At 35.5% G+C, this 23,728-nt stretch overlaps 1 pseudogene across 1 annotated transcript in view; it reads left to right on the top strand.

The window, feature by feature from the left end:
* LOC149814556 (uncharacterized) overlaps window positions 1–23,728 on the top strand; it is an 87,408-nt pseudogene that overhangs the window by 43,879 nt on the left and 19,801 nt on the right. The window contains exons 7-15 of the transcript XR_016428120.1: window positions 3,737–4,091; window positions 4,276–4,523; window positions 5,452–5,558; window positions 17,655–18,368; window positions 18,998–19,091; window positions 19,176–19,262; window positions 19,456–19,530; window positions 19,640–19,714; window positions 21,115–21,195. The product of XR_016428120.1 is annotated as an uncharacterized LOC149814556 (transcript). The remainder of the gene's footprint in view (window positions 1–3,736; window positions 4,092–4,275; window positions 4,524–5,451; window positions 5,559–17,654; window positions 18,369–18,997; window positions 19,092–19,175; window positions 19,263–19,455; window positions 19,531–19,639; window positions 19,715–21,114; window positions 21,196–23,728) is intronic.

Consider the following 23,728-nt stretch of genomic DNA (forward strand, 5'->3'; position numbering starts at 1 on the left):
TTCAAGGTTTCATAAAATATCATGATATTATCAGCTATTTTCAATATTTCGGCAAATTATATTTCTGGCGATAAATATCGCTACAGAAAACTGCGTCTGTTTTCAGATTTTGCTTTTTTTTTTTTAAAACAAATTTATTAAAGATAAGAATTTGGAAAAATCACTATAATTTAAAAAAAAAGTGACCTTGGCATAAAAATTTGGTTTGATTTGGTTTAAATCAAATCGACGAGTTTTGCACATTTCGTGAATTTTTTTCAAACGATCTTGTATGCCATTGCGGTTGAAGGGAAAGTTTTATAGGACGACTATTAGGCCCGCTTTACTATATGGTACGGAATGTTGGGCTGCCAAGAGACATCATATTCAAAAAATGAGTGTAGCTGAGATGCGTATGCTTAGATGGATGTGTGGAAATACAATAAAAGATAAGATTCGGAACGAGGAGATACGTAAGAAGGTAGGCGTTGCACCCATTGAAAATAAGATGAGAGAGAATCGTTTACGGTGGTTTGGACATATTCGGCGAAGGCCTAATGATGTTCCAGTTAGAAGGATGGAGAAATGGGAAAATATATTAGTTAAAAGAGGTCGGGGTAGGCCTAGGAAGACTTGGATGGAGATGATAGGAAAGGATATGAATGCTTTGAACCTCATCGAGGACATGGCATTGGATAGAAATGATTGGAGGAGAAGGATTCATGTGGAAGACCCAAAATGATTTTCTTTTTTGGTTCATATCGCCGACCTCAATTGTTTTGGGATGAAGGCGTAGTTGTTGTTGTTGTTGTTGATCTTGTTTTCAAAAAATATGATAAATGGAGGATTTTAAAAACAAAAAAAATTACTATTAATAAAAATTGAATGATTTCCAAAAAATCTCAACTATTGGGTGAGATTTGAGAAAATCCCCAAATCGAGTGTCGTTAGGGACTGTTTCTGAAAAAAGTGCATTTTTCGGATTATTCAAAACTTTAAAACGTGGAGTTTTAAAAAGTTTTGAAGGGTAAAATAGGAAATAAAAGTAGAAACATGTTTTAAGGGTTTTAAAAGGGGCATTTTGGAGATTGTTTGTTAGTTGTTAGCTGCTAACTTAGTTGCTCATTTATCAGTTTATCTTGTCTATTTTAAGGTCTTTATCTTAGTTTTCTTTAATTTTTATATTTTCTATATTTTTACTTATTTTTTAGATTTTTTATTTATTTTTTTATATCTTGCTGACATATTCCCGATATATTCAACTTTTGAAAATCTCTCCGAGAAATACCCTCGCCAAGAAATTACCTTTAACGATATAGGTGACTATGATTCAGATTAAAATAGTAGTAATGGAAATAAAAACCTGAAAAGTGATAGATAATTAGGAATTTGGTGTATGATGTCAACCCTAAATAATGTTGAAGCCCATGGAAATAATAATGGAGTAATCTTCATGTATCCTGCCTTCTTTCTTCAGATCTATATGCATCTTCTCCAATAAATTCTGTAGGGCCTTGGATGGGGTGTTGCTAGCTGTCTATCACAAAGAATGGCAGCCAATGTCCATCTTGTTGAAACCTAAAAATAGGGTTGCAAGCATACTAGTGGAACCAAACACATGCATGCAGTCTCTGCAATTCAGAGCCGTAAGGTTGCTTGACACTTGGCCTACCTGTTTGAGATTTCTTCCTCAAGCTCTTGCTGAGCCTGAGTTTTGCATAAAAATCATCTCCACGTTTAGAAACACAACCTATTAGTAATTTTATATAAGAGAAAGAGGGAGAGAGATTTCATTTATATTGCATACAACAACAACAACAACAACTACGCCTTCATCCCAAAACAATTGGGGTCAGCGATATGAACCAAAAAAGAAATTCATTTTGGGTCTTCCACATGAATCCTTTTCCTCCAATCATTTCTATCCAACGCCATGTCCTCGGTGAGGTTCAAAGCATTCATATCCTTTCCTATCATCTCCATCCAAGTCTTCCTAGGCCTACCCCGACCTCTTTTAACTAATATATTTTCTCATTTCTCCAACCTTCTAACTGGAGCATCATTAGGCCTTCGCCGAATATGTCCAAACCACCGTAAACGATTCTCTCGCATCTTATTTTCAATGGGTGCAACACCTACCTTCTTACGTATCTCTTCGTTCCGAATCTTATCTTTTATTGTATTTCCACACATCCATCTAAGCATCCGCATCTCAGCTACACTCATTTTTTGAATATGATGTCTCTTGGCAGCCCAACATTCCGTACCATATAGTAAAGCGGGTCTAATAGTCGTCCTATAAAACTTTCCCTTCAACCGCAATGGCATTCTACGATCGCACAGCACTCCAGTAGCACTTTTCCATTTCATCCACCCAACCTTTATCCTATGATTTACATCTCCATCAATTTCTCCATACTTTTGAATGATGGATCCCAAATATTTGAAATAATCATTCACCGGTATATCTTGCTCACCAAGCTTCACTACACTCCCATCACTACTTCGTTGCTTACTAAACCGACATTCCATATATTCAGTCTTACTCTTACTCAACTTAAAACCTCTAGCTTCCAATGTCTGTCTCCATAATTCTAACTTAGCATTAACCCCAGCTCTAGACTCATCAATCAAAACAATATCATCAGCAAACAACATACACCACGGTACATTTTCTTGAATTGATCTCGTAAGCTCATCCATCACTATTGCAAATAGGAAAGGGCTTAAAGCAGATCCTTGATGTAACCCAACCGTTATCGGGAAATTGGTTGTCACCCCTCCACAAGTGCGGACATTGGTTACTACTCCTTCATACATATCTTTAATTATATTGCATACTGTGCCAAAAATAGATTTCAGCCTGATCCTTGTGAGCAGCTTTTCTTGTTTACCAGCTCTACCTAAAAAGGATTCTTGCAGTGAGCAAATAGAGAGAGTGATCTTGCTAGAAGGGGGGAGAGATCATAATACAACAAATATCATTTTCTGAAACCTGCAGATGCTTTGAAATAGAGTACTGATTAATTAGTCCGGGGATTTTGGTAAGATAGCTATAGAGAAAAACAAAGACAAGATTCATGTTTTGGTTTGTTCACCTAAAACATCAAACCAAGTATATTCGTGGAAATTAGGGCTGTTATTGGATTGGACTTGGGCCAAATGGGTCAGGTCTGGGTCTGGATTCAACTTTGAAGCAACTATACCATGTCTGGATCTGCACCCAGTCGGACCTGATCCATGGTTCTGGACTTGAGTGTGTAATTTCCATAACCTTTTTTTTTTGGGTGAAGAAGCTGGAGTTTTTGGTTTAATTGATTCCCCATCTTTTGGGTAATTTACTCAGAATTTAACAGGATCATGATCAGTTCCTTGGTCAGATTTGGGCTGTTTATAAAAGCCCAATCCAGTGGTCTGGGCAATATAATATTTGGACCTCAGACCTGGCAGAATTAGCTAATTGGGCCTGGCTTTTTTTTTAATCCAAATGTGATTATTGTTGTGTGTATTGGGTTAGGTCGGCTAATGCCAAACCAGCTCTAATTGAAGTACCTTGCTCACCTGTGCCTGTTGCCAGTTCCCAGTAATGTTAACCTGAAATAGTTTTAAAAATACACAGGATGAGCATTTTAAAGTACACATGATGTGCCTCTGTTCAAATGCACTAATGATTTTTTTCCGACTTTTATCCATTTTCATCTTTTCTTTTCTCTTGCATCTGTATACTTTAGATTAAATGCTTTCTTTTTTATCATAGGCGTTGCAGTTCATTAATCAGCTGGCCGAAAAGCTGCATTCAACACATTCCATGCAAGACAAAAGTCGTACTCTACAGTTGGTGTATGTTATACCTGCTCCACATTCTGAAGTATTTCAAGTGCATGATTTTACATCAAAAGATTTGCAGAGCTTAAGTGAAGCTGTGGATTGGTTTTCTCTAATGACCTATGACTTCTCAAATGCTCAATACCCTGGTCCTAATGCACCTTTGAACTGGATCAACTCCTCCTTAAAACAGCTACTCAATGGCTCCAAAAGTAGTCAACAGAAGCTTGCACATAAGATTCTTATTGGCATGAACTTTTATGGGAATGATTTTGTAATTTCCAAAGGTATGTGATCTATATTTTCACCATCCAACCATATTTTAGTTTTGGAAAGTTGAACGATTTTGTGAAATCTCCTCGTTACTCATTTTGTGTAGTCCACGGTTTCTTTTAATTCTTGGTCTCTGTTGGTTTTGCTAATATTGTTTATTTATGCATCTTATTAAGTACTTTTTTGTCATACAACCAGATTTAGGTGGTGGTCCTATTACTGGCAAGGAGTACTTAACCCTGTTAGAGAAGCTTCAGCCTGCTCTCCACTGGAATAATGATATTGCAGAACACTTTTTCCTATACTCAGATAACAGGAACCATCGGCATGCTGTTTTTTATCCATCATTGATGTCAATTTCTGTTAGACTTGATGAAGCTCGTTCTTGGGGAGCTGGTTTGTCCATTTGGGAGATTGGGCAAGGTTTGGATTACTTTTTCGATCTTTTCTGATACCTCCATGTTTTTTTTTTTGCTGAACAAGCCTCATTATCATGGTTACGCCATCCATGCTTATTGTAAGTTGAATCTCGGAAAGCACAAAAAACTTCATGGTTGCACGTGCACAACTTCTGAAACTTTTTCTTCTTCCTTTTATGCGGGACATTTTACATTATTTGGAGAGTTCCAAACTGTAAACCTGATGTTGGTATCAGGAACAGGGTGACACGGGTGTCAGTCTGGGACACGGGTACAAAGTGTTGGACACGGTGGGGGGTTTGAAATACTAGATACGTGGATACCGCTATATGAGAGAGAGAACAGTAATTAAGTAAAAACTAAAAGAACTATTTCATAAAGAAGAGACGTTCTCAGTTCTCAGCTCTCTCTTCCCTATATGTGGCACTACTCAATTCATCAAACTTGTTAAAAATGGGACTGAGCAGGGCTGGTAACAACAAAAGAGAGTATTTTTACCAACTAGTTGGACTCCACAATTGAGAGAAAGAGAGAGACCGAGCCCTTTGTATATAGTAAAAATGTATACCTATTCATTTTTGTGGAATTAGGACCCCATAAAATATATGAAAGAGAAAATAGGGTTTAAACAAGATTGACACATCGAAGACACTCAAAAGTGTCAGATATGCGTCATGGAGTGTCCTTTTTTTAACCCTTGTATATTGAAAAATGAAGTGTCTAGGAGTGTCAGTGTCCAAGTGTCAAATACTGACACGTTGGCCTTCCAGAAGTGTTAAGAGGTGTTAACATTATTGCTTGTATCCCAACATAGTTGGAGTTGATAGCAGTGTTTTCCCCTTTGTCTAGAATATCTCTTTCTAAAGAATGTAAAATTTTGCTTTTTTTTTTCTTCTACCTTTTTGTTTTGATTAACTCTTTTATTCCTATTTTTTTATTTTTGGGGTGTTGGGAGGTAACAGAGAACCTGGATGATGGGATGCGAGGCTGCGATAATGTGGGATACCAAATTATTGGTGGTAGATTTAAGCCCATATACAATGTTCGAGCTCACACTTGCTGGTACCCTAAAAAGTCATGATTTTCTTTTCTTTTTCTACTCTATCACTTAATTCCAGTTCCTATAAAAAAAATCTAAGTTGATTAAGAATGGTCCATGTTCTGTATTATCATCATCACCAAGTGTTCTCAGAAAAACCAACTACAGCGACCTCCCCATTTAGCTTTTTCAGTACAACACATTTTACTGAACTGTTTTGTTGATAGAGGATGGATGGATCTCTTTGTGAAGGCAATAGTAGGTAAGATGGAATGCGTGATTTCTATACAAAGACCATAATTATTCTCCGACACAATGTTACACCAGGGCACATGCTGCATTGGAGGGATGCACCATCTTAAGTTTTGCCCTTTTAATTGTTGGTAAATTACAGTCACAAAGTTCCATTGAACCTTTCGTTCTTTTTTTCCGCATATAGAATGAAGAACGAAAAATGATGTACGACTAATTTGACACGGTTTTTTAAAACCCTATAATTTTTGCTATTCTTTAGATGTCCAAAATCGTAAATGCTCAATATCGTTAGGATCGTTTTACCCTTTGCAGATGCAAATTGACATGTTATTGCGATAAAATTGTAGTGTCCATCAGCTAGTGCAAACTCACTTAAATTCAGAATCACATGTTTTCTTACGTGGATTTCACGAACTTGCATAAATTTATTTGCGAATATTCAGTGAAACTGAAACCACTAAAATTGTAAATATCTAACTTTGTTATATATACTTCATGATTTTGCATAAATATATTTGTGTATATCCGGTTAGACCGCTAAAATCACAAATATCGTACTTGTTTGCATGTACTTCATGATTTCACATAAATATATATGTGAACCTCTACTTAAAGAGAAACCACTAAAATCATAAATATCTTAAATATTTGTGAATTTATTATATATATATGCAATTTTCTTATTACTTGCGGAGTTCGCGAATCATATACAAACTCATTTTTTACTTAGGGTTTCTTCTTCTCGTTTGTGTTTGCAAAGAACTTTGCTTTAGGACCCTTTCAGTGATTCTCATGTAATTTGATGATGCATTCTGAGGAGGTTGTGGTATCATTCTTGTCATCGACTTTCTCATATAAAGGTGAGTTTCATACAAAAAAATATATACATATTGTTTGTTTTTCACTTTGAACTTTTTCTTTTTTTTTGTAGATATGATCATTTAATATCTCCATGCATATTTTTGTTTGATTGTTGCTATTGGATGTTTTTTATATATTTTTCTGTTTTGTCATCGACTTCTCCAGCCATCAGATTTACTGTTTAGGATTTACTATGTTTAGAGTTTTTTAATAGATATATATTTATTTTTGTTGTAGATGATTTATATTTGTTTTATTGACCTTTAATTAATATCTGATGTTTATGTGTTGGTGTAATGGAGCTAGAGTTTAGTGTGCACAACCATTGAATAAAGGTTAAAAGTTTATTGTTAGTAATTGGTTTTCAGAGTGGTTGTTGTAAGTAGTTATGTTAATTGAATATATGAAGTGTACATGGATGATCGTTTCTCACATGTTATTTGTATTAGATTAATGATATGTTGTGTGGGTGGTGTAGGTAGTTAATGATGAACTCTGAAATGGTTATAGTACATTATTGTAACACTAATTATCCTACTTGGCGATCTGTAATCATTTCAAAAAATAATAGCTATAAAGAATTTATGAACTTGATGTCTCGTAAAACCGAATATGTGGAAGAGTCAATGATCATCTCATATAGTTTTTCTTCGAACCTAAACATCCAACATATATAGATAGCTATGTTGGACGGTGATTATGTAAAATCGATGTTATTTTATGGTGATATTTACATAGTTGCTTGCAAAGCTAGAGAAGAAGTAGAAAATGTACATCTATCTCAAGCACCATCTATTGAGCTAAGTCCTTTGTCGATCATCCAACTGTTTCAAACGGTGAACAATATTGATGTAGTACATGATTAAATGATCACTGCAAAGGATATGAAATAACATGGGCAAACCAGTGTCAGTGATCTTCATCACAATAATTTGAATGACATACAGTTTTTTCAGGTATACAACAATGTTAGGTACAAGTAATTTTGATGTAATTTATTATTGATATGTAGTTATGATAATAAATATGATATTTTGATGGTTAATCTTGAATGTTGAAAATGCAGGAATGAGGTATGTATAAAAGTAAATGAAGCGATGGATACAATGAATTTTGATTTAGTTGGTGCAATCGAACAGTTAATTAATAGTCGCAACAATCATGATGATATTGATGATAATGAGTATATCATATCGATGGGAGAGGACGAAGACAATGATGACATGAGACAAATAATGTTATAAAATTATATGAATATTTGTTGGGCAGTATAACTTGTTTATGTTTTTTACACTAACAATAAGTGGTTGAATAGGTTCTCGTTCAATGGATTCTCATACAATGAAAAACAATTGAAAATCATTGAAGTGAAAATATCTAATTTGTATAATCAATTATATAACGAAAAGCTTACCGATTGTGAACAATTCTAGTGGCTAACAAAAGACTCAAACAATTGAAAAATTACTTTCGACAAAGAGTTTTTAAAAAATCATGTGATTATGAATAACTATAAAGCAAAATTTTTAAAGATCTGCAATAACAGAGTTGTTAAAATGTATACAGAGTTGTCAACTACTTAGTGCCCGACCTGAAGCTGAATTCTCGAGCATGTGCATAAAAAATGTTGACCTTAATAATATTTGTGTCGACCCGAGCAATATGCGGGCTGGATTTGAGTTATGATTTTTCTTGGGTACCCAATCCGACCCGAGTACGCTATGTGTAGGATCCTGGTTTGGGATTTCATTTTTATGACCCAGCAAAACTTGAACCTGCACTTTGTTATTTGGGCAGGTTTGTGCACACCATGATGGTCGGCTACCCTACTCGTTGACAGCCCTAAATGGATGTATGTTTGTCCTGCCTTCATCGGCAGTTAGATCAATGTTTATAACTAGCTTTCAGAATAGATTGTTGAAATGACATGAAGCACTTCTGTCTCTTCTTTTTGATCCTCGAGAATGTTAAGAAAAACAAACCCAAATCCGTACTTTATTTATTATATGGTCTCCTTGGTGGTTTGGTCATATAATATTGGACCCATATATTGACATATACCTCTAAAATATAGATCTGACCCAGAATACTATGTCAAGTTCTTGTCAGTTATACAAAATAAGGGGCGTATATGGGGTTATTCATAAACATGAGTAGGAATTTGAATAGAAAACTTGGATAAATTTGCAGGTGGCAGCCACAGCTGCCAAAGTTTATTTCTCAGGTTCACAATTAATGGGAAATATTCTTTATCTAATTAAAATGAATGGAGTTCAGAAGTAAAAAGACAGAAAAAAGGGTCTTTAGGTTGGTATTCTCTATCCCCTATTGGATTTCCAGATTAACTCAAAAATTTGGAGACTATAGGTAGCGCTGGTAAACAAGCTGAATGAACCGGACTTGAGGTGTTTAAGCTCGGCTTGTTTTTGTGGCAAGCCGAGCTCAAGCTAAATGAGCCGAGCTTGAGCTGGGCCATTTACAAAATGAATACATTGTTTTGAAGCTGGAAGTAACAGGCTTGTGAAGCTCATTATATAAGTTTGAATGAACTATTTAGGAGCCGAGTGCAAGCCAAACCACAAGCAGCTTGTCTCCGTTGGAATTTGATAAGTTCCTAAAACTCGGTTTTGGTGTAGGTCACTGAATCAGTGGGGCATGTCGGTAGAAGAAGACTCAAATTTCCATCTATGTACATCCACATGAACTTTTTATATAAGAAACCATGGATGGCTGGATTAATTCTTCCATTAACTTAGAGATAATACCCCATTAACTCAATACTTTTTCATAACCATCTTAATGCAGTCACTAAATACCATTAATATCAATATTAAGATGGGTTATAATGCAAAATTGTACTTAACTAGCTCACCATCTGAGTGGCTCTTGGGGTTCTTCTAGTGAGACCCTATGACCACACTGGATCTAGTACCTGGATCCAACATCTCTCACTTGGCCATACGGGGCAAACATGCATATTATATCACAATTGGTACATATATCACATATAACACTTCATAACCAAAGTATGCACCAAATAAACTTGCACAATTTCAAGGTTTATATCAATATTTATATACGATATTTTTTTTCAAATGTTATGGGTTCTTTCTCACATAATTATATAGATTTTTTCATCATTCATTTTCAAGTATGAGGTTTTCAAGCATGCAATGAGTTATTTTCCACATAGTTATATGTACTTTCTATCATTATATGAACCGTGATTCTTCCTACATATAGTAAGGGTTTGATCATGACATCATGAGGTTTTATTAGATTTTTTCTTCATGATATATTTCTATCATGATAATATTCACAAATTAGGATTATGTTTTTTCATCATGATCCTTTCACGCATTCATTTCACATAATCATGTGGGTTTCTCATTATGTCAATTTTTTTAATTATAACCCTTAATGTGCAATGACGTGTAAAAATTTTATTTCTAGTTTTCATCCTTCATTGCGTCATCAACTATATATGTAGTCTAAAGCTGCAAACCAAATCATAGTAAATTGTTTTGCACATATATCATAAGGTTGTCATATTCATTCCAATACATCATAATGTGGGTCTCATTTTTTTATTTATTTGTTTTTTTATATCTTTCATGATAATACCATAGAACATTATTAATAATTTCGTATAAGGTCTACATGCACACTAATGGAGTACTATGAATTTTCATCAACTCATAAATTCATGATAAATTTTGATTTGCCAAACATAGTAATACTCTCGTTATTCAAATTTTTACTATAAACAATATTCTTATTATCCATGTGCATCATCAAGATATACAACATGCTTTAACTCTTATCAGGTTAACCACCACCTGATCATTTTGGATCGATATATCCAGATCAAAACATTCATAAATATAATTACTAAAAATATGAATACCCCTATGTTGCATACCATGCATAAAGATTCTAAAACATGAAAAAATATCCTTTAATACATTCATACAAGTAAACTATAAAAGCATGACTTATGATGATTATTTATCATCATATGCAGATAAATATCCACATGTATATGCAAATTATAATACAACTTTCACTTTTTGAACACATTGCAATTAAGCAATATGTGCATTAAGACATCACAAACTGTAAATAATATGCATTAGAAGTAAAGTCTAAGTCTTATATCCAGATTTAATTTAAATATGCACAAGATCCATATCCAATGAGAGATATCATTTTATGTCTCATTACCATTTAGGTATACCAAACATTATAAAGTTAATTATTTTTTAATGCTTTAATCTTATCAAATATGAAAATAAGTAATTAAATGATAAACATGTGAACTTATAAGTTCAGATCCATTATCGAATCCAAATAAAAAAATTTATACCCATATTCGTTGGATTTATATGAGTCCATATCCAAAACTGTCTTAAGATGTTATCATCAAGTTCAACATGATTCATAGAAAAAATAGATTTTTATGTACGCTTAAATAGCTTAAGGAAAAACCATGGGTCACATAGGATATGACTATTGTCCAAATCCATATTTTTAGGTTCCAAATTCAAATGGATCTATACAACATAACCGACATTATACTTTTCTGAATCTATTTCTAGATTCATTCAATAAGAGGACACAACAAGAAATAGCCCAAAATTATACATGAATTAAAATATTCATTGTCCCAAATTAAATAAACTTAAATATCATTATATTAATTTAAAATGATAATAGATTCATATATAATAAGACCAAACAAGGGCTAAGCACATGCAATAAAGTAATATACAATCGTATAAAACCTTACTAGATCTCATAGTGCCAATATGAATTCAACTCACATGTATCATGTATGGATTTCATTCCGACCATAACTAGGTTTATATCACACCACGAGTTTTGAGTCAAAAATAACTCTAAAATTAGATTTTCATACTTTGATCTATGTTGAATTATTTGACTCGACATTTATATAACCTCAAAACTCATAAGATAACTCATTCAAATATAATAATTGTGCAAGCAAGTCCAATAGCTTTAACTTAATCCAATGGTGTTGCCTGGATCCAAACTAAATTCAACTATATTTATTCAAATCTATTCAAGTTCAATCCGATTCAATATTGTTTTACCTGATCCAATCATGTCTATTAAAATTTGACATATTTCAACCTACTCTCATGCCAGCTTTATTGATCTATAGCAGCAGATCCAATCAAGTTCAATCCAAGTTGGTCTATCTGAATCCAAAATCAATTTAGACTAATGTGATTTAATATTTGATTGATCTGAATAGCATTCATCATAAAAACTAGACTAATACTAAGTCATACCATATCTATATATTAATAGGATCCGAACATGAACAAGTTATAAAGCATATCAAAACAATAAGAAATCACATGAAGCATTTCAAAATCAAATGTAACCAATATAGATGCATGCTGAAATGTTCAAACTCTCTCATATTATGGTAGAGATCTAATCTTGAATTAAAAAATAAACCATGAGTTTTTTTATCATAGAACTAAATATCAAGATTCTAACCCATTGTAGATTACTTTATACCAATATCAAACTCATAAAATGATTCATGATCTAAATAATATATTCAAACTTGTCTTTGTCAAAATAAAGCACCGAAGGTATTCAGCCAATAAAATTTAAGCACCTTTATGTAATATCAAAAAAGGTCAAAAGCCTGTGATGGAAAAAATGAAGGTCACTAACCCTGTCTTAAAATTTTTTACAGAACATGTGAGTTTCTAGAATTTCATAAAAATAGAGCTTCAGTACTGAAAAAAGCAGGGCTCTCGAAAAGGGAATCATCAAAAGGTTCATGGACTAACTAAGAAAATATTCATTAAAGAAATAAAATATATAAAAAAAGAATAAATGGGAAAAAAACTGAAGGGTTCTCGACCCTTCTGAAAGCCTAATGCTTCGCCCTTTTCCCCTTTTTTTCTTTCCTTCAGTCACCTACTTCAACAACAAGCACCGTCTAGAATTTCCGTCCGGCGGTGGTGTGCTGTCGAAGACGAGGAGCCCGGTGATTGCGCATGACCGAAGACAATAAGTTTGGCGGTGGCGTGCGATTGGGAGATGCCTCTAATGAATTTCATGCGAAAAAACATAGAAAAAAAGGAAAAAAATGGAACAAACATGTAGTCCCAAATATCCGATGACGATTCCCATCGCCTGATACGACAAACTTCTGGCGGCCATGGCTCCCTGCGCCGCCGTCGCATAATACATGACCTTGCCTTTCCCCTTGAGCCCCCTTGAATCGCTCGCCCGATGGAGGGGGACATTTTAAGACCGAGGTGCCGATCTTTGCCCCGTTAGCTCCTTGCTCCTGGTTCTGTGCCTCGACACAGGGTGCTCGCTCTTGGCAAATGCGTTGATGACCATCTGCACCACCACCTAGCCGTCGACGGGATCCTTTAGTCCGGCCAGCCAGATGTCGAGGTCCATGGATAAGATCTTGAAGAAGTAGGAGACCACAAGTAGCAGCGTGAGGCAGGTGATGGCCGTCCTCCTTGTGTGAACCGTCCCGAGGGGCCGTCAGAATGACCCCACCACCGCTCGCGACCGACGGAGGAATGGGTGGAGCTCTTCGTCGGCATCGTCGGAGGCCGCGAATGGGTCAGAGTCGGAGTGTCTCCGCCTCTCTACCAGCCCGTTTACCCTCGAGCTCGACGCGGTGTTGTTTATGGCGTTGCTAGCCACCCCCACCATCTCTGCCACCGATCAGAAACTCATCGAAAAAACCGAAACATGCACAAAGGATGATGAAATTGGTGGGTTGTTTTGTTTCCTTGTTTTCTAGAGAGAGAAGGGCTCGAGCGTTTGGAGTACTGCAATTATGAGGATTTTGGAGTTTAATTATATGTACGATTTAGCCCATGAATCTCGTTCACACCTCGAATCGCTGCTGCTGCGCGACTACTTGGTGTGTTCAGAAGAGCATATCCCTAAGTATGGGAAATGGATCCGATGGAAACATTAATGGTCATGGGCAATACTTGTTCAGACTCAAATTGGATCAATGACCCGATACTATTATTGGAACTTGATAAGTTCTTAAAATTAGATTTTGGTGGAGGTCATTGAATCGGTGGGGCATGTCGCAGGAGGACTCAAATATCCATCTTTGTGTATCCCTCATGCACTATCTATTTGAGCGAGCCCATCTCCAAGCATGGACTTTCATGGTCCTCCATTTGAGCTCACATATTGCTTATATCCTATATCTCATGACCATGGTCTTGTTATATAGACAATCATGGATTAATGAATTAATTCTTCCATTAACTGAATAACCCCCTCCATAACCATCTTAATGCAGCTACTAGATACTATTAATATTAATATTAAGATAGAAGTTGTATCACAAAATTGCATTTAATTGGCCCACCTCTTGAGGGTCTTCTTGTGAGACCCTATTGCCACACTGGATCCATCCACTACCTAAATCCAACAATCTCATTTCCCGTCAAAGTGAAAAGAAGTTGGCACTAAAGCAATGAAAATAGGAATCTTGAACCCTAATGGATTTGTTCCAAAGAGATGTTGATGAACTCGGTCATGACTTTCAGAAAAGTTCATGATCACGTCCACAGAAATTGATTGGTAATTAGGCTTGAAAAGAGATTACTTTCAACGCATGTTTGAAAATAGCATCATGTGCTTAACAAGTTATTGCACATCTCTGCTACTGTTTACTGACTTGTACTTTAGCCGTCTATAGTGAAAACATTTTTGTAGAGTTGGTCAAGTCCTAAGGCTTCACATTTTTCATCTGCATCTTGTTTTTAGCAGAGAGTTTATCTTTATTTTCGAGTGGGGGAGATAATTAATGGGGTCTTACTAAAACATCTGGATTTGAATCTGACATAATAAAATATGAGGCCTTCTTCATCTCCTTTTTGGCATAGATTATGGTTTTCTTGCTTTGTTTATCCAATAGCAGGACAACTGGCATGTTTGCTCGTTGCATCATACCAAGTCATGCTCGTCCTTAGGCCGAGCAAAGGCCAAGACCCAATTAAGCTACTTGCTGGACTTGCCCAAAAGGTCAGACAAGGTTTCTGTTATGAGGCCTAAATGGAGCCCAATCCTACACCTGTACAGACTTGAATACCCTAAGTTCGGAAAATGGCAATATTGTATGACAAAAATGATGCGTTTCTATAAAAAATCCACAATTTTTACTATTCTCTTTATGTCCACAATTATAAATATTTGTTTTTAAAGTCTTTTTACCTTTTGCACATGCAAACTTCTTAAATACATGTGATTTTTTCTCAAATATGTGATTATTTTCAGATCTGTATATCTCTGATTCGACATCGAAAACTTGCATTTTTACAATCGTTAGAAAGTTACATGTAACTTTTCTATTTTGAGTTAAAACAAAAAAACTTGTTTAGGTTTCTTGTTTCAGAGTTCTAATATTAGAATTGAAGCATGCTCTGAAGATTGGAATAACTTAATAATCTATATTTCAAAGTATATTTCGACCTAAAAAGCTAAGAATTTTGAAAAAAACACAAAATAAAACAAAAAAACTAAATAAAAATACCTTTTCAATGGCATATGATTCCCTGAAAACTGATGAACGGGCATTGAGATATAACTTTGATAGGATTCCAAAAGTAAGAGATAAACAAGCATAACTAGGCCTTTTTTGTCTGCTATATGCTATTTTCATATCATCTGCATCAAAAATCTGAAAAAATAGCAAAAATGACAGATATAGATCATTACGTTAGCTTTTCAATGTTACCAAAATCATCTTGATTTGATAAGTGATTGGAAAGAAGCCTCCTCTGAAAGATATATTTTTTAATGTATCACACCATCTAATTAAAAGGTAGATTAACACAATCTTTTTTTGGACCTCATGAAATCCGAATAAAATATAGGTAAGGATGAAGAAATATGCATAAAATATAGGCAAAAATTGACCAATAATTGTAAGGATGACGAAGTTCGCATATATTTTATGCGAGGATGATGAAGCATGCATATATTTTGTGTGAGGATGAGGAAGTCCACATGTATTTTATGCGAGGATGAGGAAGCCTGCTTTAATTTTTGGCGATGATGAGAAAGTTCACATATATTTTATGCGAGGATGAAGAAGTATGAATATATTTTATAGGAAAGACCTAACGAAATCCGCATAAAATATATGTACACTTCCTCATCCTCACATAAAATATATGCGGACTTGCTCGTCCTCGCCTATATTTTATGCGAAATTCCCCCTCCCAAATATTAGTTATTTTTGCTTATATTTTATGTGGATTTCATAAGGTCTACAAAAAAAATCATGTGAATTTATCTTTTAGTTACAGGGTGTGATATATCCGAAAAGTCTATTTTTCGGAGGATATTTTTTTATTTTTTTATTGTTTTTTAGATTTTTTATGCAAGTGGCAAAAAAATGTGCCCATCCTTAAATTTTTTGGCCAAAAATCAATTATAAAGTTTGGTAAAGAGAAAATTCGCATATCTCAAAAGGTTCACGCATGCAAAGGTTAAAATTAATATTTTAACATCCAACATTTGCAGGTATGGTCATTGGATAGATTTTTTGCAAATTTTGAGGTTTTTTGGGAGCCACATCATTTTTGTTATACAATACTATCATTTTTCACCCTACGTTTTCTAGGCTTTTCTATCACGAAATAGTACTCTAGACATGAGGGTCACAAATTTTCTTGGATTTTCCTATGGCGAAAGAGCACCTTGGGCAATAGGGATGCAAACTGATTGGATACAGTCGGGTATCAAATCTCGGTCGGACATGTTATCCTCATGTGCACTCAGATCAGATATGTGGATCTTTTAAATTGGATTGTTTTTGCATTCAGATCAATACCGTAAGTCTGATCCAACTGGAATAAGATCCATCTGATCTGGTTGCATTTTTACATGTAAACAGCTTTCCTTTTAATTTTTTTTACTAGATCCCATATTACCACATATTTTGGATCAAGATTCAACCTCACCTCATCAAATCTTATTTGGATCTGGATCAAATGCTCACATTTCTGATTTAGATTCAGATTTAGCATGAATCCGATCTGTTTGCATACATACTGTGTTTCTTGTTCGTGACAGTTTTTATGTAAAAAGTTAATCAAATCTATAGTGGTTCAATTCTCAATTGCGTTGGATGCAAAGTGGGTTGTCGTTGAAATTTGGCGAGAGTAAAAACTAGTCTCATGGAGCCACGTTGCAACTTAACTTACCGTACTTTTTACATGTTTGGTTGCATGACATGGAATCACGTGATTTGAAGTTGTGATTTCAAGTCAAATATTTCACTTATGATTTAAAATCACATGAGATTCACTCAAATATGAGATGGTATTCCGTTTAGTATTTTCATTTACTGATGTGTTTTGCTTTGGTTATAAGCGAGAAAGTACAAGATGTGATTGCTAATCAAAAGGTCAACTTCGTCATCTAACTTTACATGATTCAAGGGAAAAAACAGGCAAAACATTCACAAGGGGCAATCACAATCACAGCTTTTACTTTTTCATAATTCTGCTAATCTTGAGTAAACATGATAATTGTTATTTACAATCACAAGATCAAAGAATCACAGGGCGTTACAAACATACACATCCATAAGTCGGCGATAAATCTTTCCACGAATACCATCTTGGGAATCAATCTTGTTGCGGCTTCGTGTGACGTGGAAGCATCTCACCCTCTAGCCTCGTACTCTTGACAAGTTTCAGTACCAACGTAGCGCAATATACGAGAACCCCTTTTTCAATCGCATAAAATCTCCCTCGGTTTCTAGAGAAACCTGGTTGTGAATGCCATCCTTTAATCCTCACAAGCCTAGTTGGCACCCTGTCATTGGTCATTGCCACAATGCCAAAACCTTGCCCTGTCACAACTTTCTTGCACAGAGAGAGAGAGAGAGGTCAGACCCAAAACTATCCCATTTCTCAAGCTAGCTAAGGTCTCTCATACAGGCCCAGTCATTAAAATAGTGTAGTTCTATCCGGGGAGCAAAGTGGGTATCTTTTGTTCACTGGTTTGGGTTCTGCAATGGATGTTCTCACTGCAGCTGGCCTTGTGCCATTCTCAATTCACAAGAACACCTCTGTTTCTGAGAGGAGAACGGAACCCAGAAAGCTCTTCTCTTTCAACCCCTTTAATCCCTCACACAAACTCTCATTGCCACCTTCTAGCCTAAACCCATCTCCCAATTTTGCGTTTCTTGGTGCTGCTTCAGTGTTCCTGTCTTCTACATTTGGTGGTGGTGCTTTTGCAGAGGCTCTTACGTATGAAGAAGCACTGGAGCAGTCCGTAGATGCCTCTACGTACGGGGGCTCTCCCGAATTTGATGTTGGGGGTGTGGTTGATAGTGTGGTTAGGTTTGGCACTGAGAATCCTCTGATTTTAGCAGGAGGGTTTGCTGCTTTAGCGGTTCCTCTGGTTTTGTCATTGGTTTTTGGTAAGCCAAAACGATGGGGAGTTGAATCTGCTAAAAGTGCTTATGCCAAGTTGGGTGAAGATGGGGAGGCACAATTGTTGGACATCAGAGGATTGCAGGAGATAAGGGAAGCGGGTAGTCCTGATATCAGAAGTTTTAAGAAGAGGGTGGTATCAATTGCATATGGAGGTGACAATGAGGCGTTTTTGAAGAAAGTTTCTGCTAAATTTAAGGATTCAAGCAATACTACATTGTTCATTCTTGACAAGTAAGTGAGGATAATGAAGCGCTTTTATTGTTTAAGAGTTTTATGAAAGCACGTTTCAACTCTTTTTTATTTCAGGTTAACTTAGCACATTGTTTATTGGATTTGTCTAATTTAACTATGAAACTATCACAACAGAAAGAAACTTTCTTCACAAGGCAACCAAGTTACGATATTGTGAACTAAGTGTAAAAATCGATAGTGGTGAAGATTTTCTTGAATGCCCCCTTGAGAACGCATGAAAGTTTTTACCGTTGCTAGTGGCTAGTGATGGCGGCACCTCTGATAGATCAGATTATTTGACCTCGAGAATTGTAACATGAAAGAAATTGAAAATGATTTAAACCATGTTGAGTACTATGATACTTGGAGAATATTTGTTTCTCAATGTGTCATTGGTGTTTGAGTTGTTCAAAACATGTCTTCTCCAATGTCCATCATTATTATAAGACACAAATTTATGTTAAATTTCCACTTCCTGTAATAATATTATCGTTCCTGAATAATGTTTTTGGTCTTGGTCTTGCATTTCTTAAAGTTTTCTCTTTGCTTTCGTTATTTTCTCCTTTCCTTCTTTTCCTTACTAAAAATAACGTCATTCTTAGCATTGTTGAAAATCTGTTGTATATCAGATTTGATGGAAATTCTGCAAAGGTTGCAGAGCTGGTCACTGCCAATGGCTTCAAAGCTGCTTTTGCATTAAAGGATGGAGCTCGAGGATGGATGGTTTCTAATTTAAAATTTATTAGCATCTTTTCTTCTGTGATTGTTCTTGAAAAAATATATATCTGAGATGTTTCTCTTATCCAGAATAGTGACCTTCCCTGGTTACAACCGAAGAAAACATTCAATATTGATTTCAGCAATTTATCAGAAGCGATTAATGATGCACTAGGGGTATGTTGAGTTTTTCTCTCTGTTGAATGTGGAATTTGTATAAGCAAGGGGAGATTATTGCATGTTGGAAGTTCCTTTTTTTTGGAGTAATGTTTTATCTGGCACGAATTGTATCCTTGTGTTTATTTCTGTTTCGAATTTGGCCATGCTTCATATCCTCATCAGGGTATTGATGAAAAAAAAATTGCTGCAGGAAGGCGCTGATGTTCTTCCTACAACTCTTGGTCTAGCAGCAGCAACTGGGCTTGGTGCATTGGCCTTTTCAGAGGTTGGAAGTTGATATTTTTTGAGTTTTATACAAATGCATACCGACCCAAAGTTAGTCTTGTTATTACAAAATCTTGATCTGCTGATTACTACTAGTTACTATTCTACAGATAGAGACAGTGCTTCAACTCTTGGGATCAGCTGCAGTCGTTCAGTTTATTCTTAACAAGCTGCTATTTGCAGAAGTTGGTTCCTGAATCCTCCTAATTCCTATCTTGTACAGTTTTATAGAAATAGGATAATATTCATTTCTCATTTATTGTGCATGATATCATGGTCTTTTTGCAGCATAAACACTGGAAAAATTGATTGTCTAGATTTCATCTACATGCCATGGTAAAAACAGTAGTTCCCAATGTACTGATTTGGACCTGAAGAATGTTTAATACTAAATGTACCATGAAAACCAATTTTATCAAAAATTGGCCTTGCGGCTCACTTTTTAACCCTTGAGGTGGGGGCTTATGCCTCAAGGCTTAAAAATAAAGCTCAAAGGTTCATGAAAGTTACACCTCATGCACTTTGAAGTGCATTTCCCAGGTTGAGGACATGCCTCATGTTAAGAGCTGGTCTGTGGTGGCTGACGTCAACTTTCGGATGGAATAAAGAAACACTAAGAAAATGAATTTCATACTGAACTTTCCACCCTCACACAAGTACACAAAGAGAATTTTGATAATGTTACCAAGATCAAAGGCTGCTACTAGTGATTTCAACTATTGACGTTTTGGACAAGTGATTTTTCTCTTAGGTTGTTAAAATGAATATTGGGTTAAATTAGAGGGAAAATAAATTCATTATTAACTCTATCTACATCAAGCCACACCACGTTGGTGTAGGAACTATTAGATATGAGATATGGTAACCCACTTTTTCCTAACCAGTAAGCCCCCCTATCCTCTTTGTGTCTGTTTTTGTGTTTCTTTCTTTCCTTCCATTTGACACTGTTAACCTTTGTTAATCTTTGTTCATGATTGCCTCTTTCTTTCTCTTCTTGGGGTAGCCTGTCCATTGTGGAATTCCCCCCACCCTCTGCTTTTCTTCCTCTTCTTGTCTCTTCTTTCTTGATTTGTATGTACAAAGTGTTGGTCTCATAAAGAATGTATTTATGTCCATCTGCTTGCACTTTTTCTTTTTGGTTTTGATAATTTTTTCTATATTGTAAGGTATATGCTTTACACTTTGAGGCTTATGCTTCAGATGGAGTTCCCTTAGCACCTCTCCTTGCACTAGCTCTTTTCACAATGTTGGTGAAAATGTCTTCTGTCTAAAGATGATTTCAAAATTTGCAACCAACATGTGGATTTTGATGCCACTATATTAGATATGACAATCAATTTTATGTGAGCTCTCATTTTCTGCTTCACTCACTTCACTGGAAGGACCCATCTGCAGAACTTATTCTGATGTTTTGGTAATCTAGAAAAAGTTTAGCATTAAACCTGTCACTTTATACATACATACATATACATATATATTTATTTGTTTATTTATGTGCATTTTTGGTTGAGCAGGTTGCAATCAGTGCTTGCAATTTATGTATACAAATTTATTGATCGCGTCATTTGTTTTGTTTCTTTGATAGGACCGCAAGGTTACTCTCCGTCAGATTGATGAATTCTTGAATACCAAGGTGGCCCCAAAAGAACTTGTCGATGAGATAAAGGTATAACCTGACCTCATGTTTGCTTCTTATAGCATGTTATAAGACTGCTGAAAAAGATAATCCATAGTAAGTCGATTGTTTGTCACAGAATTTTCCTCATTTTCCCTTTCTCCTTCACCTAAAGGAAATTCATTTCATTTTTCTATTCATCACTATAAATGGAGATTTAACTTCACTTTTTATGGTCATATAAACTATCAAGCACTTTGGTTTCCCATTGCTATATCAAAGCTGCTGTTTTACTGTCTGAGACATCTGAAAGTTGCATGTATTTTGCCTTCTTCATATTTTTATTTACAACCTGAAATTATGTAAGGAGTTTGGGAGTGCCATGGTGAGAATCTAGATTGTTTAGTATTTATCTAGATTGTTAAATATTTTATCTACTTGAATACTTGACGCTTTTTCCAACTAAACAAGTCAAAATAATCCCTATATAGCAAAGCCTACAGAAAAAATGTCATCGAGTATGATGTTTCCAATAGATTATGCCATTGGATGCAGGAATATGCACCAACGTCAATAATTAGAACCATTGTCATAAATTTTATGTTACACTTGACTAGGGGATGCTGCTGTTGGGATAGAAATTATGACACAGAGAAAGTGATCGGAGTGAATCTGGTTGAGTTTATATCATATCACCACTAAATGAGAATCAATTCTTACAGATTGAGATACTAGTCTCTTTCTGATTGGGGCAGTGGACATTTCTTGCTGCATCATTTCTCAAACTTAGTTTCCAATACTCCTACCATAGAAACCACAATTTTGAGAAATGGCCTGATCTATTATTCCTTCATTAGTCAATAATTAAAGGCACACCACTTTACCATGAAATGTGTAAGTTATAATAAATTCATATCCAATCACCAGTAAGCTACTTGCTGGGTGTCATACGATATTTATGGAAAAAAGAAAACTGGATAGTTAGCACTGCCATCATCAATTATTTAATTGGATGTTGACTTGAGCTTTCTATGTTGATTGAGGATGGAAATTATTTGAATTTGTCCAAGTTAAATTAGTTGGTCTGATGTGAGACATCAATTCATGTCATACATCACAATTTTTCCAGAAAGGTAATCATGGACTGTATACACATACAGGGCAGTCAGAGTTCTGAACTGATTAACAGTTAGCATCTGTCATTTATTGCTAGATTAGATAAATCTTGGTTGCTTCAGTGTCAAGGTAATAGTCCTATTCTTGAAGGCCCTGCATCGTGTCAAATCTGCAAAAGAACAGTGAAAGAGAGAGAGAGAGGAAAGGAGAAAGAGGAACAAGAGGAATAGAAGAAGAAAAAGACAGAGGAGAAAGAGGGTTTAAGGTTTATTCCACCCTCACTTCATTCTCATATTAAGTTTGAAAACTTTTGACAAAAATGCCTTTATACTTGCACCTTATAGACATTTATGCATAGAGGCTAATGGGTCTTAGTCTAACCGGTCAACTAAGACCATATACAAAAATGGACCTCATTTTACAACACTCTCCGTCAAGTTGGAATGAAAGATGTTGACTCTATCATTCCCAACTTGCTTACAAATTCATCATGTTTTGCCTTTTCTATTGCCTTTGTAAGTACATCTATCATTGATCTTGAGTGTGAACATTTATCACATTAAAGATCCCTTTCTCAATCTTTTTAGTAATAAAGTGAAAATCAATGTCAATATGCTTGGTGCACTCATGAAGTATGGGATCATTGGAGATATAAATGGCTGAGTTGTTGTCACAACAAATAGTCATAGGAAGAGTTGTTTCAATCCTCAACTCAGGAAGCATACGCTGAGCCAAAGTCCCTCACATGCCCCAAGGGCCATGGCTCTATACTCAGCCTCGACACTTGATTGAGATACAACATCTTGCTTTTTTCTTTTCCATGAGATGAGGATTCCTTCTACAAAAACACAAAGACCAGAGGTTGATCTTCTATCATCCAAGGAGCCTGCCCACTCTGCATCTGTATAGATGTCTACATCAAAATGATTGTGGTTGGTATATAGAAGTCCTCTTCTTGGATTTTTCTTTAGGTATCTTAGCACTCTTGAGACGGCTTGCACATGATTAATAGCTGGGGAGTGCATATACCTACTAAGCACTGCCATTGCATATGAAATATCTGCTCGAGTAATGGTGAGGTAGATTAGTTTCCCTACCAACCTTTTGTATTTTCCCATGTCTTCAAATGGTTCTCTATCTTTTTTATGAAGTTTATGATTTTGGTTCATAGGAGTATCCATGGGCTTGCAATTTTCCATGCTAATCTCTTTTAATAGATCTAACATGTACTTTCTTGGAGAGAGGATAATACTCCTTTTTGATATGAGAACTTCTATCCCCAAGAAATACTTTTAACTTCCCCAAATCTTTGTTATCAAAGGTACTCCTCAAGTACACTTTTAGCTTTGCAATTTCCCCTTCATCATCACCTATAACAACTATATCATCCATATACACAATGAGAGCTGTGAGATGAGAATACTTTTTGATAGTGTATGATCAAAGGTGCACTTAGAGTATCCAAAGT

The sequence above is a fragment of the Nuphar pumila genome, chromosome 15 (assembly GCF_984573655.1).
Source record: "Nuphar pumila chromosome 15, dmNupPumi1.hap1.1, whole genome shotgun sequence".
Lineage (NCBI taxonomy): Eukaryota > Viridiplantae > Streptophyta > Magnoliopsida > Nymphaeales > Nymphaeaceae > Nuphar > Nuphar pumila.